At 28.5% G+C, this 19,711-nt stretch overlaps 1 protein-coding gene across 4 annotated transcripts in view; it reads right to left on the reverse strand.

Moving 5' to 3' along the window:
• Window positions 1–19,711, reverse strand: part of LOC108557785 (BTB/POZ domain-containing protein kctd15) — an 88,951-nt gene that overhangs the window by 29,267 nt on the left and 39,973 nt on the right. The gene's annotated exons all lie outside the window — the stretch shown is intronic.

The raw sequence follows: 19,711 nt of genomic DNA on the forward strand, positions 1-19,711 counted from the left end.
GGGTGCGTGTGGAGCGGAATGGTTTGTGAAATTGGTGAATATTTGAATGTGCGAGATGCTATCATTCGGTCTGCACGTGCAGGACCAGCGGGTAGGTAACAGAACAGCGGTGGGGGATTCGACCCGCAGCAGTGATACTACCATAGCATACCGTGTCTTTGCAAGCAAGCCTTGGTATTGTATGTTATGGATATGGTATAGCATTGGTGGTATTGGTATAGGAAGGACAGTGGAGGAGAAGAGTACAACCGGTCGGATCGGGTCGGGACTTCTTGGACCGGCGCCGGAGAGGCGACACCCTCAGGCCCGGACCGACCTACTCGCCCTTTCGACAGCCCAGGGCGACAGCCAGTAATTGACTTTCAAATGTCCGCCGACCCGAGACCGCGAAACCTACGCGCGCGCCATCCATTCCTTCTTTCAACTAATCGCCCAGAGATGAACCCGATATACGTATTACATCCATTTGGTGCCAAAACTGATACCATAAGTACAAAGAGTACCTCCGCAAAACCATAAATCAACCATCATCCCTTCAAATCATTGAAACATTCAGTTTATCAAATCTCAAGAAACACTGTACTTTAAAATTTCCTTACAAATCAAAATATTTTGTGGAACTAATGACTATTTTCCAAGACCGACCCTGTATCCAGAAACCAATCCAATCTAAAAGTATAAACAACCAAAAAATGACTAGAAATTCTATATAATCCAGATTCCTATACTCTTTTTTGAACTGAAATCGTTTTGTAACTAATCTATTTTCAAGCTAGTCAAAATTTGTACAAGTGATTATACTCAATTATGCTTTATATAATCTCTTCTTGATAAAACATTTTTACATATTAATTTATATTTACTTATAATTTCGATTTTCAACTTAGTACAAAGTAAAGATTTTTGTTAATATTTTCAAATTTAGCTAAATCAACATTCTCAACATTCCATTATATTCTAAATATTGAAAAATGATTTTCCTATACTTTTTATATTAGTTAATCTCTTTTTACTTGTGAAGTAATCATTCTTGGGCTAATCTTCAGTCAAAATGCACACCCAAGTATTTCACTTGAGATGATATTAGCAATTAAGTTTTATGAGTCCTTTGGATGATTGAAGTAATAAAATGTTTATGAAACGCTCATCAGATCAAACCAACTGAAGAGATAGTATTTTCAGTTTCAATTAAAATGTAAAGTAGTGACTGAATTGATGAGCATGTTCATATTTATGGTTTTTCTACATGTATGATCTTTCTTCTTTAGTTTTGAAATATCATTTAAAACTGATTTATAGCTAATATTAAAACGAGGGCAGAAAGCAGTAGCCCTTTGCAGCAATTCAATTTAGTTTGATTTTTCTTATGTTATTTTGATAAGTTGCAATAAATATTATTATTATTAAAACGAAATAAAATTTTGTTCTAATAAACAAAACATTACTTTTTAAACTTTACATAAGTATATACAAATCTAACTCAATAAGATTGGAAATTATAACTAATAATTGGTTGTCAATGTTTTGACACATTGCTTCCAACGTGTACTTCATCTATTCAAGTTTAAAACCTATCACTATTAACTATATCAATTAATATTACATTTGAACAGTTGTAAATAGTGAGAAACAAATCAAGTCTGGTTGTTCTCACGAAAGCTTAAAACAGCGTGGGACTAAAGATCAATCAATCATTGAAGCCTTAAAAATAAGTTTCAACACTAAGAACAGATTAACCATTGAATTCTTCTAAAATATTTTTTTATTGTGAAAATACTAGAAATATTTCAATTCGAATGGGCAAATCATTGCCAATTACTTTAGTTGCATAATTTAACAAAGTTTTTCAACCTATGAGTAATTTTTTTAATGAGTCACGAAGTGACAGCTGTCACCTGGTGACTGAACAGTTGTAAACAATTAGAAAGAAATGAAGTCTGGTCGTTCTCAGAAAATCTTAAAAAGCAATCAATCATTGTTGCTTAAAATTAAGTTTTAATGCCAATTGTATTTTTCTAAAATATTTTTTTTGTCAAAAGTCTACCTTGTTATAGACAAATCATTACCAACTACTTGTATTAATGGGGTCTACATGGAAATCCCAACATTCGAAATCTCGACAGTATCAAAATCCCGACAACCATAATCCTAACATTTAAGAAATATGACAAGTAACAGTTGATTTGTAAATTATTAAACGTTACTTACAAGTTGTCATTTATGTATATAGTGTGTACGCACCTTAATATGAATCTAATTAAATTTTATTAAGAAGATGATACTTCTAATGTATTATAATCATGGTATGTTGAAGATCAATAAAATGAATCCGAAGATTCAACAGTTGTCGTTGTGAAGAAGTTCATAAATATATATATGCAAGTGAGATCGTCGTCCGGTTTCTTCCAGTTCTTATATTATTATGTTTATTATTATTCGACTTCTTCTCGGACTTCTTCACCGTGTCGATGCGTGCCGGCGACGTCCGCTGAAGGCACTTTCTCACAGGACAGGACCTCGGTTTCAGTCGCACCAGATCCCATCCGCCCGTAGCGATCGCATTAGACGGATGGATTGGATGCACTTACATAAAACACGGACGAAGAAAGACCGTTACACCACAAGAGGCAGAAGAATAAGATGACTTGACTTGAGTTGGAAAGAAAAACAGCTGAAAATCAAGTGACAAACTGTGTGCACTTTTCGTGGAAATCGCCAGGTTTTTAATTGCCTGACAAATAAACTATGCTCGTTTCCCACGTGAAGCATAACAAAACTCCACACTTCTTATGATTCTCTGAATGATGCTGCTGATTAACGAACGTGTACCCCATATTTTACATTAAACGCACCACAAATCCACTTATACTTACTCAACTTGTCACTCTACTTAATTGCAATTGTTTTTTTCTTTAAAATTATACGTTTTATTACTTAGTCTTACCACTAAAGTCCTATTATATATATGGTAACCATGGTGTTATAATTATTTTTAATACTCCAAACACATGTATCTTGATTTTGTTTTCTTTAAGAAAATTGCAGTTGTTATGATTAAAATAAAGTAAAAAAATAATTGCAAAATATTTGTTTTTACTTCATGAAACTCCTTTTACAACATAATTGATGTTAATTATTATAAATTACTATTTAATGTTAGAAGTTGTTTACATGACAATTTATTAATGAAACTCTCATCTTTTGATTTATGTATCATAACTGTATATTAAATTTAATTAATGAAAAAATATTATTTAAATTAATAAAAATTTATAACTTTAAATTAGAATATATTTGTTCATTTTAAATCTTTCTTTAGATTTTGATTGATGTTAATTATTACAAATTATTATTTAATATTCGAGTATGTTTTTGAAATTAATGTTTAAAGTTTATATAGTCATTAATCATAATTTTATATTGAAACTTTTTGATATAATTCACAGATTTTGATTGATGATGATGATTTGCTTTTAAAATTTATATAAATTAAAACTTTATACAAATTACTTTTTTATAAAGAAAAAGAAATCAACAAAATATAATAAAATTCACAATATTATTTGAATTTTTCAAACTTTTTTAGTACTGTAATTTCGGAATATCACTGAAATCTCAAACGAATATGCTTGATTTTATTAATAGAAATAATTTTATAAAAGAAGTTTTCGAATTAATTTGTAAGTTTTCCATTAATCATTCAATTTTAATAAAATTACTCATTTTATATCTTTTTTTCAAAAACTTTGTAATTATTAAAGTAAAATTAGTTTCTGTTTCTGCTGTAAACAACATATCATTATCTCTATTTTCGCTACACCTTCCCTTGCATTGTATTGTGTGTATCATTGCATAATTTACCTTTGTCGTAACTGTGCTTACTTTGTAGTTTACTCGCATCTAACACGTCTGCTTTACCTATTTGCTCATTCCCTTCAATTCCTATCCAAATACTTTAGTCTTAAGCATCATTAAATGTATACATTTCAATTATATTTACATAATTTAATTACATATAAACCAGAGTTTCTTAACCCATTGAGTCACGTAATTTTATTCATTGGTCGCTAAATGACAGCTGTCATTTTGTGTCAAAGTGAGCAACTGGTGAAATACTCTTAGCAATTAGATCGCAGTACAACTACAATATATGTCGGAAAAAAATATTAATTTGTCGCTAAATGACAGCTGTCATCTTGTGTCAATGCGTGGAACTTGTGAAACAATCTTAACAAATATACGTCGCGTAGAATTATTAATTGGTCGCTAAATGACAGCTGTCACCTTGTATCAATGTATGGAACTTATGGAATACTCATAGCTTAGTGAAATACTCTTAACAAATTTACGTCGCAAAAAATTATTAATTGGTAGCTAAATGACAGCTGTCACCTTGTGTCAATGCGTAGAACTTGTGAAACAATCTTAACAAATATATGTATCGTAAAAAATTATTAATTGGTAGCTAAATGACAGCTGTCATCTTGTGTCAATGCGTGGAAGTTATGAAATATTCATATCTTAGTGAAATACTCTTAACAAATTTACGTCATATACATTTATTAAATGGTAGCTAAATGACATCTGTCATCTTGTGTCAATGCGTGGAACTTGTGCAACACTTTTAACAAATATACGTCGCGTAAAATTATTAATAGATCGCTAAATGACAGCTGTCATTATGTGTCAAAGTGAGCAAATGGTGAAATACTCTTACAATTACATCGCAGTACAACTGCAATAAATAAATATACTAGGTTATGAGGCAACAAAGTTGAGAAGAACTGCTATAAATCATTCAATATGTTTATTTTTTCAAATAGAATCAATCAAATTTTATCATTTTTATATTAATTTTATCTATATAGGATTAAATTTGTCTCTTAATTAAGTTTAAAATGGAATCAATGAAATTCGTCCATGCTCACTAGACCTATAATTCTATTTATATTAGCTATATACAATATTTCTTAATACATTCAAATGAAAATAAATAAAAGTTTTACAAAGTATACCCACTCATAGTGTTAAGTATAGACAGGAAGTATTATATAATGTTGTACGAGATTGTGGTGATATGAAGGATTGGAAGTCTATTGTTTCAGGTCCACGATCACTTACATAAACATCGAACAGATCTATAATTAAGTGCGCCGGATGAACGGAGGTGGCGGCACATACGAAAGACAGATCATTCATCGAGATTAACAACAAATCATAAGAGTTGGAGGAGAGATCCACGAAATAGAGGAGTGAGTGTGTATGCTCAAGAGGAATCGATTTGCTTAAAAAACGTTATCTTGGAGATCTCTTTTGGTGTCTGCAGAGAACAGAGCGCGTGGGCAGCAGATTCGGTGTGGGACGATCTACAAAATATATATGTATACATATACAACACGGTATATGCTGCGTACTAAATACATGACCGTTTTATAATATAATGTATTATTAAATTCGTACACAATGCATATTATATATGTTTATATATATATACATATAGAGTTGCGCAAACGAATCCACATAATAATCTGTATTTGGCATGTGCCTGAAAGGTACAACTGGCCTCGGGCCGTGCGCCGTGTTGTTGATATTTCAACAAATTGGGTCGTGACGTATCCCCGACGCTTTTTGTTTTTCCACTCTACATGTATACCTGTGCATTTATATATATAACATATACGAACATATATATACTTAATATATATATACTTGATGCCTATATACATTAACATCTACCTGGCTGTAGTTAAAACGGATTTTCGACAACGTTTCGCTCTGCTCACTTTTCCCTACTCCTGCACTTGGCAAACAAGAAACTTTCCAACACTCGCCCATACAATATTTAAACCCAACTCCTTTTTTTTTTCTTTTTCATTAACGCTTTTCTACGCTTTGTACAAGGCACATTTTAATTTACTGCAAATTATGCAGTACTTTTCATACAAAAATCGATGGTAAAATAATTTCTTAGTTGAATGGATCAAATGTTCATTGATTTAGAAATATAGTCTACAAAACAAACATTTTATATATAAATACTTAAAAAGGAAACACAACTGATTTTTGACATTGGTTTGAAAATTCTAACTTACAGAAATTACACGTTTGATACAAAATAAATAATTTGATTCAATTTGATTAATAATTTCTTATTTGAAATTTTCTAATGTTTTAAACATACTGAAAAACAGAAACTGATTTTATAATAAAAAGTGAACATTTTTTATTTAAAAAAATATACAAAATCAAACAAAATTCACAAAAATAATTGGTGAGTGGTTTTAAATGTTCATCATTTTTAATAGCTAAAATATACATTGTTTTGTAAATATAGTTTTAAACTAAAAAATATAAATATGAAACATATTTTATATTTCAATCAAATTCTTCACTACTTTTCATCAACATCATTAATAATTTGATATTAAACAATTTAAATTCTTATCTTTTTTTAATGGGTAAACTGTTTATTGTTTTAGAAATATAGTGTTGAGACTAAAAAAGTATAGATATTTTAATTAAATGTCTATAAAAGAACCTGATTTTATATTGCTATCAAATTCTAAATTACAGTATTTTTTCAATACTTTCCATCAAAATTATTGAAAATTTTATATTAATGAATTTACTAGTTAAATGTTCTTCATTTTTAATGGGTAAAACGTTCATTGTTTTTGAAATATAGTTTTGAGACTAAAAAGTACAGATTTTATGTAAGTACTAAAAAAATAACCTGATTTTCAATCAAATTATAAATTACAGAAATTCCATATTTCACATAAGAAACATTTTAATTTATGCAATAATTAATTGATTACAAGTTAAATTCTACATATATTCTTCAATGTTTAAAAAATAATGTACTTAATAATCGATTTTTTTTTTCAATTAATATTTAAATTGTTATGCAATTTAAATTTTGTCAATTCCTTCATTTACACCATTTATTGCACATTTTCAAAATTTTAATCAATGCTGAAATGGAAATGAAACAAAAATTTACGTAATTAAAAGATTCTATAAATTACAGAATAAAAGGTAATTCCGTATTAATTGACGTTAAAAATACTATTTATATAGTTGAATTTTTGTAAAACAACTTTTATGTATCTTTTCTTTTTCTCTTTAATGATTAAATAATTAATATAGTTAAAAATAAAATATTCTTTTCAGTTTATAAAGCAATGAATATAGCAGAAACTTGGATTCAAAAGCTAAAACAATAAACAACAAGATCATTTTTACCAATGTAAATATTTTCTAAATGTTTTTGTAATACATACAAAATGGACATAATTACATTAATTGTTTTGAATTTTGAGTTATTATATATGAAATCTAACTAAATCAATAAATTTTATATAATATTATTCAAATGATCAATTCATATGTATTTTTTATGTAAAAGACTATAGTCATCCTTCTTAAATATCTTCCATTTGTACATTGCGTCGCAGCAAGTAAATGTTTGTACGTTGCAGTTGATAGACCTTAAAACCGTTTAAATCATTTATAATGTAGATGTATAATTATAATAAAGAATTGGTACTTTCATATAATCTTTATATTGTATACAAATATCATTTATTTTGCAATTGGAAACATTAAGTGAGTATAAACCTACATTCAAGTAATACTTCTCACTTCTGTATAGGTTATTTTTTATGTTGTAACGAAAACTGTATATCAAAATACCATGAAATAAGTTTATAATTTAAATCACTATAACTCACTTATTATACGACTTTACCAAAAAGTACAAAACATTTTTTTTTTCATTGAAAATATTACAGAAATTTAAAGAAATCCAAAGAAATTTTTTATTTCTTTTCAACCACGTTCAGGTAAATAACGAAAAACTATATTAAATCACGTATAATTAGAAGCGTTTTAGATGTTCAATCATTAAATATATATAATTTAGTAATGCGCACGTTACATTAAAGCGAAATGAAACAGATGGATGAGACGCATCACCTTGAAACAGTTAACATTTAAACTTGAATGGATCTAATAGGACATGATCTTTACTATAATTTATGTTCAAGTAGGAATCTCTTTCTCTTGAAAGATTATCTTCTCGATCAAGTCATTTCAAATTAAGTCACCGTAAATTAACGTGCGCACACTTTTTCACATCATATTTCCACGAAATTCCATTTCGTTTCATTTAAAAACGCACAGTAATCGTAAATTTATTACTTCATTAAAGAATTAATTAGTGTTTAGTGTTTTGGCGTTATTCATTATGCAAAGATTAATTGTTTAACTGCTGCTACTTAAATTTCGCGGAAGAAGAAGGAAGAAAGTACGGAAATCTTAGATATGCCTCGTAAATCTCATTTTAATGGTATACAAACGCAATTTCATGTCACCATATGATGTCTAAATTTAATTTCACATTTTATAAAACCGCATTCAAACAATTTGTAGTTTCTCTTTAATCATAATTAATATCAAGTGTTTGTTAAGTTGGTAACAAATATTATGAATATAAGGGAAATCAATGTTACTATAAAACTTAGTAGAAATTTACCTATTTTATTAACTACCTTTTAATTATAATTTATATCAGTAGATAATACTTGTCAAATATATAATACATTAAAATTACTAGTATTATGTTGGTAGTAAAACAAAATGTTTGGGTGTCCCAAAAAAAAATAACATTTTAAATTTGCCGCCATTTTGTTCATGATATAACCATAGTAGACATTTTTATGTACTATCATTAATAAATATTGAGGTTAAGTTATGGAAAGTGCACTATGGAAGAACGCGAAGAAATTGTGAAAAAAACAAAATGGTGAAAATTTTACGAAAACTGTTCGCAGATTAATTTTGAAACATTGCCGAAATGTCTCAAAACTTATGTTATGAAAAATTGTGTTGCATCACACATAATCTGCATGTCTCTACTTTCTAATAAAACAAAAATATTATCAATTATCAAATCAAAAATGTGTTTTATTAAAAAAATAAATTATCAGTTCATTTTGGGACACCCTTTATTTAATTACTGTAGCTGTTTAAAATTAACGTTTATGAACACGTTATGTAACTTGAAGGAAAAGACTAGATAATTTATATAAAAGAAGACTTTGCTTTGAAGCGCTTGTTCCTTAGAGTATTCTTGTTAGAAAACATTAACTTAACATGTAAATTCCGTATAGTGCAGAGGTCTTCTCTACATTAAACATTCCATTTAAAATCACTCCATTTTAATAAGGCTTTTAGGAGTTGCTTTCCTCGGCAGAGTTAATAAGAAGATTAAATAAATAAACAAGTCAGTCTTATGAAATTAGCCTTTGTGTGGGTAGTGCGTTTGTTGGCTTCAGCTTGTTTTAGCCACCAGCGAAACGGACGTAGCTTTAACATATTTTTTACCATCTAAATGCATAACATTATGGCGCAGGATGCTCTCTTCTTTCCACCTTCCTTCTCCCGCTTTGAGGAAGCACGATCCGAGAAAAAGTAAAAACAAATTTGAAATTGGCGCTGTTTTCCGAGCTGAATGGAAATTTACTTCCTGCAGCAACAGCAGTCGAACCAATATTTTGCTAAAGTTGGAAGCCGTTCGGACACGCCACATCTCAGAATGATAGTAATTTGCACGTTAAACACGACTAAAGCGAGTGCAATTTATGGAATGCGCTTAATTACGAGTCGACCCCTCGAGTTGTGCTCGCTGCACAGAATGATGACTGCTCACACAACGGCGTTAGTGTTGTTTAGTTGGAGATGAAGATGAACGAAAAGAAAAATGCGATGTGCCAAGATTGTGGAATCGCAATAAGCAAACATCGTTCGTGCAATTTATGCAAATTTAAATGGTATAATTGCTATAATAAAAAGCGTTACGTAGCAAAAGATGGAATCATTACGGATCGCAGCAATAAATTCGATGTGGTTGCTTCATACGAGTATTTTGCTGCACACATAGAAATGACATAATGAGATTTGTGTCACTTGCATCTTGTTGGTTATTCCACATCTTCGTGCAATTGATGCAATTCACGTTTCGCGGTGAAGTATTTTCATAAAGACAGCTAAATAAATCCATTCGCAATCAACGATATAAATATTTATTTTCATTACGTAAAGATACAACTCTTATTTTCTTATAAATTGAGATGTTCAGTGTTGCAAAAGCTTTGCTTCAATCTAGTGCAATTGTTGGTAAACCCACATAAATGTACATACATCAACTATAAAACTTTAATTATTACTTCATTATTGACGTTAAATAATTATTGAAGTCACATATATCTTGTTACAAATTATCAGTTTTTGTGCGGTTCTTTTTTATGCGGTATATGAAATCCAACCAATTTCAACTGGGTTGGCACCATTGTAATGTTTTCTATCAGTGTGCATATGTACAGCCTGCTCAAACGATTCTGTTAGTCGATTTTGAACGAATTCATCACAAGAAAGTGCGCGTTTTGGATTAACACGAGTAGCAGTGAATTATGTAATATTATACAAAGTTATTTTTATGAAAATTTCGAATTTTTTTTTTGTGCGATTTCTTTTATGCGGTCCCTATCTACCTCTCAAAAATAGTATTAAATTGTCTTTCTACATCATGTAAATGATTCGTGATATTAACCTTTTTTAGTAAAAATCGACTATAAAACTTTAATTATTACTTCATTCTTGATTTTAAACATGTATTGGAAATTAAAATTATTTGTACAATCTCTTATTTATTAAAATAATTGATTGGTGATATTAACCAATTACATACATACATTATTTCTCAATTATTTATAACAAATTTAATAATTTTCTATGATTTTAGTATCCTTTTAATTATAAACAAAATTTATTGTATAATAAAGTTTTCTGAATTTAATTCTTATATGACTTATCGATTTTTATAATACATTTAATTAACCTTTATAAAAATATATTTATTTGTTTTAACTCTAATTGTAGATCGATTTATGATCATCACTATAACAATAAATTTTTATAAATTTATTTAGTTCAAACTGAAAGAAAAAGTTTTGTTTATTAATGTATTCAAATTTAAATTCGAAATATATTTTTCTTTTGTCATATTAATATTCAAATTAATGATTTATGATCTAGTTATAAAAACAAGAGACATGTCGTTGATTTATTAAAGTCAAGTTCAACAAAATCATGAAAAATATTACTATTTTCAAAACGATTAATATCTGTTAAATCTCTATTAAATGACCTACTTTTATTGTATATGTAATATATGAATCCACTCTGATAGACTACTAATTTATTCAGTAGAAATTACCAAGTGAGAATTAATAACAAAAAAAATATCATGTGCTCTTTATATCAATAATTAGATGTAATTAGTTTGCTGTTAATTCATACTTAAGTTAATTATTCATTAATCCATTATAATTAATCTATTTTCTTTTAAATTTATAATGTAATAATATATTATTAACATGAATCAAAATAATTTAATAAAAATTCATTTAGCAAAATAAGCTCAGAACTAGTTTTGATCATTCAGTTTTCATTAACGTTAGTTCTTTCAATATTATTATTGTTCTACGCTTTTAATATACAATATTTACAAAGCTAAACTCATTTATAGTATTTTAATCATATCTGTTCAATTTTTATTTCATTAAACAATTTTTTAAACATTTCATGGAACTTATAAACAAAACATTTAGTTTCTAGTTCTGATTAAACTGCAACATTTTTCATCTATATCCCAAATCACTATGTAACATGAAACATATTTTAAAACTTGTGAACTAAAAGATCAGAAATAAAATTGACATCATTAAAGTGTGAAGATTAGAAATCCTAAACCTTTTTTTTTAGATTAATTATTAAAACTACTTTAATAATTCATAACCATATTACAAGCACACATCTATATATTTGTTTGTTTTTATATGTTTGTTATTAATTATTCTTTTGTTACGAAGATTTAACATCCCTTGTTTTTCTACCTTTATACATAAATGGAAAGACAAAAATATGAGAATTATTTCGCCGATAAGTTTACGTTTAAGACAAAAATAAATTATAACAACAAATTACATACATGGATCTGGTAAAAACACAAGATGAAAAGCACTGATCTAGAGTAAGTATAGACTGAATAACGGTTACAAAATTTGCTAATAATTGTCTGAGAATAAGGCGAGTAATGTTTTTGACAGTTTGAAAAGGTCGTGAATGACGTTTCAATAAAATCAGAGCTAAGTGGATTACGTAATCGTCCGTCCTTTTCTTTTTTGTTTTTTGTTTTATTTCGTCTGTTCATTTCTTTTGCTTTTTTGCGAGGTGGCGAACGTAATTCGATTACGTGTAATTGCGGTGCGCGGCTTTCAAAGTTTTTGACGTGCCCGTTAAACGGATTGGCCTTTCCTTTTGTTTTACCATACATATATATTTAATTTTATTCTCCGCTCCTTCCATCTCGTTGCAAAATAATAAATATCACGCTAAAAAACAAACTTCTATATTTACTTATCAATTGACTAAATTCACAGTTGTAATTGAACAATAATCATACCAACTTAAAAATAAATGATGTAAGCTTATTAGGTTAGTGATTTTTTTTTTATAATTATTATAATTATTTTTGATTGTCCTTATTAATTAATAAAATATACGATTTTAATAACTTTCTTTTACTCAGATTTGTTCTCAATTAATAAATTCATTCAAAAATCATTGATTTAAGAAACAATGAGTAAATTTGAAGATAATTAACAGATAATAAGATGAACTTTCATATTTGATATTTATCACAGCTGTCTATTTGTGAATAGGTGATCATTTTTCTTTATCCATTTTAAGAGTAAATCTTGATAACTGTAGGACAAAAATAAGATAGAAGTATTTGAAATCTTTAAATTAGTGCATTGACTTATCCCTTTCAAGCCTATAAGGACAATATGTCCCAGTAAAAGTGTGTCTATTAGGACAATATTTACCAGTAAAAGTTTGTCTATTAGGAAAATATGTCGCAAAAAAGTGTGTCTATTAGGACAATATGTCTCAGTAAAAGTGTGTCTATTAGGACAATATGTCCCAGTAAAAGTGTGTCTATTAGGACAATATGTCGCAGAAAAGTGTGTCTATTAGGACAATATGTCCTAGTAAAAGTGTATCTATTAGGTCAATATGTCCCAGTAAGTGTGTCTATTAGGACAATATATCGCAGAAAAGTGTGTCTATTAGCACAATATGTCCAAGTAAAAGTGTGTCTATTAGAACAATATGTCGCACTAAAAGTGTGTCTATTAAGACAATATGTCCCAGTAAAAGTGTGTCTATTAGGACAATATTTACCAGTAAAAGTTTGTCTATTACGACAATATGTCCCAGTAAAAGTGTGTCTATTAGGATAATATGTCGCAGAAAAGTGTGTCTATTAGGAAAATATGTCGCAGTAAAAGTGTGTCTATTAGGACAATATGTTGCAGAAAAGTGTGTCTATTAGGACAATATGTCACAGAAAAGTGTGTCTATTAGGACACTATGTCACAGAAAAGTGTGTCTATTAGGACACTATGTTCCAGTAAAAGTGTGTCTATTAGGACAATATGACGCAGTAAAAGTGTGTCTATTGGCACAATATGTCGCAGAAAAGTGTGTCTATTACGACAATATATCTCAGTAAAAGTGTGTCTATTAGGACAATATGTCGTAGTAAAAGTGTGTCTAATAGGACAATATGTCCTAGTAAAAGTGTGTCTATTAGGAAAACATGTCCCAGTAAAAGTCTGTCTATTAGGATAATATGTCCCAGAAAAGTGTGTCTGTTGGGACAATATGTCCCAGACACCAAGTCCGTTGGGACATAATGTCCCGATATTAAATCTCACACAATAAATACAAAATACCTTTCTGTTTTTATAATTTTGGACACATGTATTAAGTCCCCAAATCTTTATTTTTAATAATTTCTAATGTTTTTCAACTACTAGAAAACTAGTAGAAAAGTTTCGGTGGCAATCGAAATCCTGATAACAATAATCCTCTGCTTACGAAATAAATTATTGTTATAACGGGGTTTATTAATTGTTATTATTTATTAATAATAATAATAAATTAGTTTAATTTAGAATATTTCTTAATTTAAAAGTTTATTATGAATAAGTCTATATCAAATAATAAAAAAGATACTTTCTAGATTTCATTCTCAGGATTTCGATTGTCGGGAATTTGATTATCGATAATTTGTTTGTCGGGATTTCTGTTGCTGGGATTTCAATAATGGAGACTCAAAAATGTTATACTCTCATAGAAATGCTAAGTTTGTAAACTAAAAATATTTTCATTGGATAATTGTTAACATTGGATTGGCTTTTGATTTTGTTTTTCCATATAATTATTTGTATATAGTTGTATTCTTCGCTCAACTCTTCCAACTCTTTACAAAATAATAATGATAAATATTTCGGCAATCGTGCAACAATGTTTCTTTGCGCTCGTAATCACCGTTCTCAGAGGTTAATCTGTAATTCTTAGGTTTCGTTCGGTCCATCCGCAAAACCTCTTCGGGCTTCACTATTGGCTTATAGATATATACATACACCTATATATATTTGTATGTGTATATATAATATGTATGTGTGTGTAGAGAGAGGAGTATATATGTTGTATGTATACACGGAGATTCCTTTTTCTGCTGGGAACATTTTCAGATTTACAGCCCGGGGCTGATTGCCGGTCACGATGATGGACGGTCGATCACGAGAGGCCCGACCGTCGTGGTCTCTTTGGTGTCATAGATGCACCTCGGGCTCTCCATTGACGTGATAAAAGTCGATTTTACGTCTATCCGCCCTCCGGCCAATTGTTTATCATATCAAAAAATATTCTCCGGCAAACCCGATCCAAATTAATATATATACAGAGAGAGAGAGAGAAGAGGAGTTGGCGAGGGAGGAACGAAAAAAAAAGGAAGGATGAAGACGAAATCCATCCACCCACCCACGCACATAAAGATCAAAGTGTGAGAAAATAATCGTAAAACGAAACAGCCTGGGCGTCACACAATTCCTCGCCGTTTTTCTTTAGTTCAATACCGAACGTTTTATACAATCATTGTTTTATTGTTATTAATTATTAGTTTGTTTTTTTCAATTTATTTAGTGACAATGACTAAATTTGAAAAATATTTTTCATTGATAATAATTTCTTTACATTTATTTCTTTCTTCATTTAATTTACAATTTATTTAATAAGAAAAATAAGTAAATTCTGCAACTATTTATCATTATTAATTATTTGTTCTTAATTTGTTGCTTTCGAAATTTATTTATTTCTCATTGCTATAATTGCTTTTTTATATACATGTTTAATCATAAAAATACTTTAAATCAAATTTAATCATATGTGATTAAAATCAACTATACTATATAGTCAAAACATTGGTCTTAATAGTAGTTTTTCTTGAGTTTTTCTCCGATAATACGAAAGTTAAGCAACGTGAATAGGCGATCATTGTTCGTTATCAATTTAAAAGTAAACAAAATGTTTAATTAAAATTTATTGGAAAAACATAAAATGTTTTTTAAAACTTTATAGTTTTAAGTTTTGAATACCAAAAAAAATGTTAATTCTGAATACAAAAAAAAAATTGAAGAGTTCTATCAAAATTGGGAAGTTTCACAAAATATCTGAAATCTTTTCAGATAAATTCAAAACTGCAAAAATGTAATTCAGTCTCTGACGAGATCGTTTTTATAATGATTTATAGTGAAAAGTACGGTGGCTCCCGCGTTTCGCATCGTAAAATATCGGCAATAAGGCTAAGAACAAAACGGAATTTTAATTGAAACACAGAATCCTGCCGGGAATTTTATTGCGAGCCGTAATAAAAATGCATTCGATTACCGGTATACAAGATGCGAGCGTTATCAATCCTGCTTCGTTATTAGCACTAAAGCGTGATCGTTAATAAATACGTGAAAATCATTTCGACGAAAGGAATGACCGGCGACTTCCAGGCAACATATCCTCATAGCTCTTAACATCATGTTATTGACATATGCAATCAACGATAAAATATAAATTACTTCCGGTATAATAACCATATTAACCATAACTTGGCTCAAAGAGCAACTGTCCGCAATAGAGATACACAAATAAAATATAGTATGAAACAAAACATGTAACAAAAAAAAACAAGAAAAATTAATTAAAATTGAATTGTGTATTTTACTTTTAAAGGTCAAAAAAAAATTATAAATATCTAGTGAGATCCTTGTTTATATTTATTTTTAGCCGAGATGAAATGAGTTTTGACTTTATACATTTTCACGTTTCTGCACAAAGTATATCCTTGCTATGTTGTGAAAATATATAAAGTCAAAATACATTTTCACAACATAGGAATGCAGAAACATGAAAATGAATAGTCAAAACTCAGTTTATCTCGGTATCTATTCATGATAATTAATATTAAACAATCTCAGCTTTAAAAAAATTAACTTGTTTAGTTAAACCTAACCAAAATATATAGTTTTTTTTTTATATAAAAGAAGACTGTTTAGTTTATTTAACTTTTTCAATAATATTCGTAGTTTTCCAATGTAATTGTTTTATTAAAAAAATTAAAGGATTTCATATTTTCTTTAACTTTTTATTGTAATATTCTATTATAATTTTTATTCAATATTTTAAGAAGATTATTTGCATATAACTTATTCTTCGCATTCAATAAATTGCAAATAAAATGATTACGACAAAAAAAAACTTTATTTTTAAGTTGGTATAATTCCGGTTCAATTACAACTGTCAATTTAGTTTCACTGTGGTTAAATAAGTGAAATAAATGACAAGCAAATACAAGTTCAAATATATTATATTGTCATGTTTATAGTAATTGACACATACTTGTCGTGTATCGAGTTCTATCAATTATAAGTAATACTCTGTGATTAGAAGGAAATAGTGAATATTATTTTATTAAACTTATAATCCATTTGGATTTTATTAAATTTACATGTATTATTTGTTTAATCAATTAAATTAATTCACTTCAATTAAAGTTTAGGTAAAAATTGTTTAATTACAAGAAAACAATTTGGTTTTGATTTGGTTACAAGAACCATTTATAAGATTCTATCCGTTAACAAAAGAGATTTACAGATGCCGGACAGAATGCTAATTTTTATCACAACGCAGAGATACGCAGAAACTGTTAAAAAATCGCCTAAATTACTCTCTAATCCTATTTACACTCTTTTAGTGAACCAATAAGAAATGTCTGAACGTTTAAAGCAGCTGTGTTTCTCAAACATTGTGTGTTTTCGAACCACATAAATCAATTTTTCGATAATATTAATAATTAAAAAAAACGTTTAAAAATTATGAATAGTAAATTCAAACTATTAATAATTATTTTTTTATATTTTTCGTGTTTCTGCTACTATCAGGTCAATTTGACTTTTGCCGGTGGCAATCGCAAGCCCGACAACGGAAATCCCGTTTATCGAAATCTCGATGTTCGAAATCCCGACTATATTGAAATCCCGACTATGTCAAAATCCCGACTTCCATAATCCCAACAATCAAAATCCCGACAATATCGAATTTCCCACAGTGTCTTTTGTTATTATAAATTTCTACAATAACATTTTTATGGTAGTCGGAATTTCGATATAGTCGGGATTTTAATACAGCCGGGATTTCGAACGTCGGGATTTCGATACACTCGGTATTTCGAACGTCGGGATTTCAATAGACGGTCTTTCGGTTTAAATTTAAATTTCGTGGTCAACTTTGCAGTTACTGTATTATCGCATAACATCATTGTCAATAAGTACGTTATTCTTTCAAAATGATAGAAACGTGTTGCATAATTTGCCATAAACCTGTTTAAACAGATAATGTATTTGAATTTGAACTTATCAAATTTTGTTTCTGATATGTTTATGTAGATTCGTCAATAAGTGATATAAGTTTAAAGATTTGCAATTATTTATTTTGTCTTATTTTAAGGATGAAGTTTTGTGACTTGTAAACCTTAAATGTTTTAAGGTAAAGTTTTAATTATGTAGCCGCTCAATTGGACCTGATACTAATGTGAAGGTACCTAAATCAACATAGTAACAGTTACGTAATGCTAATATTATCGTATTCTTTAATTATTACAGCACAGACTAACAATAGTTTTATATAAAAGTTTAAAAAATAAAAAAATGTATATTAAAGGCATGATTTCACCATAAATAATTAAAATTTGAATTTAATATATAATTTAACTTACTCAATCAACTCGTCTCAAATTTAATTATTATGAGAAAAATGGTTTCAGTTTTAGAAAATATTTTAGGTTTTTGAACAAATTAACGAAATATAAAAATAATATTATATTTGTAATTATAATTTGATTTTCCTAGATTTTGGAAATAATGTTCATCAAAGTTAGCAAATGTAATAACAACAGACTTGTACAAACAGTGCAATAAAATTTGGTAATTAGCGAATGGCAAATAGGGCAACAATTTTGAAACAATCCGAAGACCAAACTATGCTTTATTTACCTATGAAAAGCGTTGGAAACGTTGAAAATACACAAAACGGAAATAAATGCGGCAGTATCCAATTTCGGTCAGTTGATGGGGACCCCCCATACTTCATCCCATCGTGATATTTGTCTAAGCTAATTGAAAACCTAAATTAGACATCTTGCGCCGTTTCTAAAGTGCTAATATTGGTTTTACCGAAATGACTGAATTCATAATATAACAATTAACTCCTTTGTTTTTCGCTCTACAAGAATAAATTTAACACACAAAAAAAAAATGAATAATAACAAGTTGGAACGTAATGATAGATGATCGTTGCTATGGTTAATGGTTAAAAAATGAGTATAAATTATGTGATTACACTTAACTGTTAATGTGTTAAGTGAGTTTTAGCATGGAGTGTGATCATATAAGATAACGAGTTATTTTACGGTTGGCTCGTGTCCATTGCAATATAGCAGAACTCTAACGACTTCTTTGCTAATTCAACTTTGTTACTTTTTTCGTATCTTACTAATAACTTAACAACAAGATTTACATTTGAGTTACACATGTTTGATCATATTTTTTTTCCTATAATTTTTTCAAAAAAATGACAAACCTTAGACAAAATTTGATTTTTTCATTACTTTAAATTACTAAAAATATCACAATCAGAATCACACTTGATATGTTTTTTAGTAACTTACCAACAAGATTTACATTTGAATTACATATGTTTGATCATATATTTTTTTCCTAAATTTTCTTAAAAAAAACAAACCCTCACAACAATCCCCAAACAATCACAATCAGAATCATATTAGAATTACACATATTTAATCAAAAATGTCATAAAGAAAATATTAACTTTTCTGAAAAAGTTATAAATTTTTACATTTATTAATTAATTAAAAACTTTAATTAAAATTAGCTAAGTATAATTTTAACTTTCTTTTATTTATAAATAATAATATGATATTCATATGTGTCTTATACAATGAGTACACTAATAACTCGCAAAGTGCGGCTTCGATCAGTCCGGATTTATTACAGTTCGGATTGGAAACTAAATATTAATTAAGCAAAATGAAAATAATTTTTTTAAAAATTAGTACACCAAATTATTTGATTTTTACCTTTTATACAATCAAGTCTCCTTTTGTGCGGTATATTCTTTAATTTCTCGATTAGTGCGGTTTCAAACAGTCGGAACCGTACTATGCGAGTAC

The sequence above is a fragment of the Nicrophorus vespilloides genome, unplaced genomic scaffold (assembly GCF_001412225.1).
Source record: "Nicrophorus vespilloides isolate i.1.1-1 unplaced genomic scaffold, Nicve_v1.0, whole genome shotgun sequence".
Taxonomy (NCBI): domain Eukaryota; kingdom Metazoa; phylum Arthropoda; class Insecta; order Coleoptera; family Silphidae; genus Nicrophorus; species Nicrophorus vespilloides.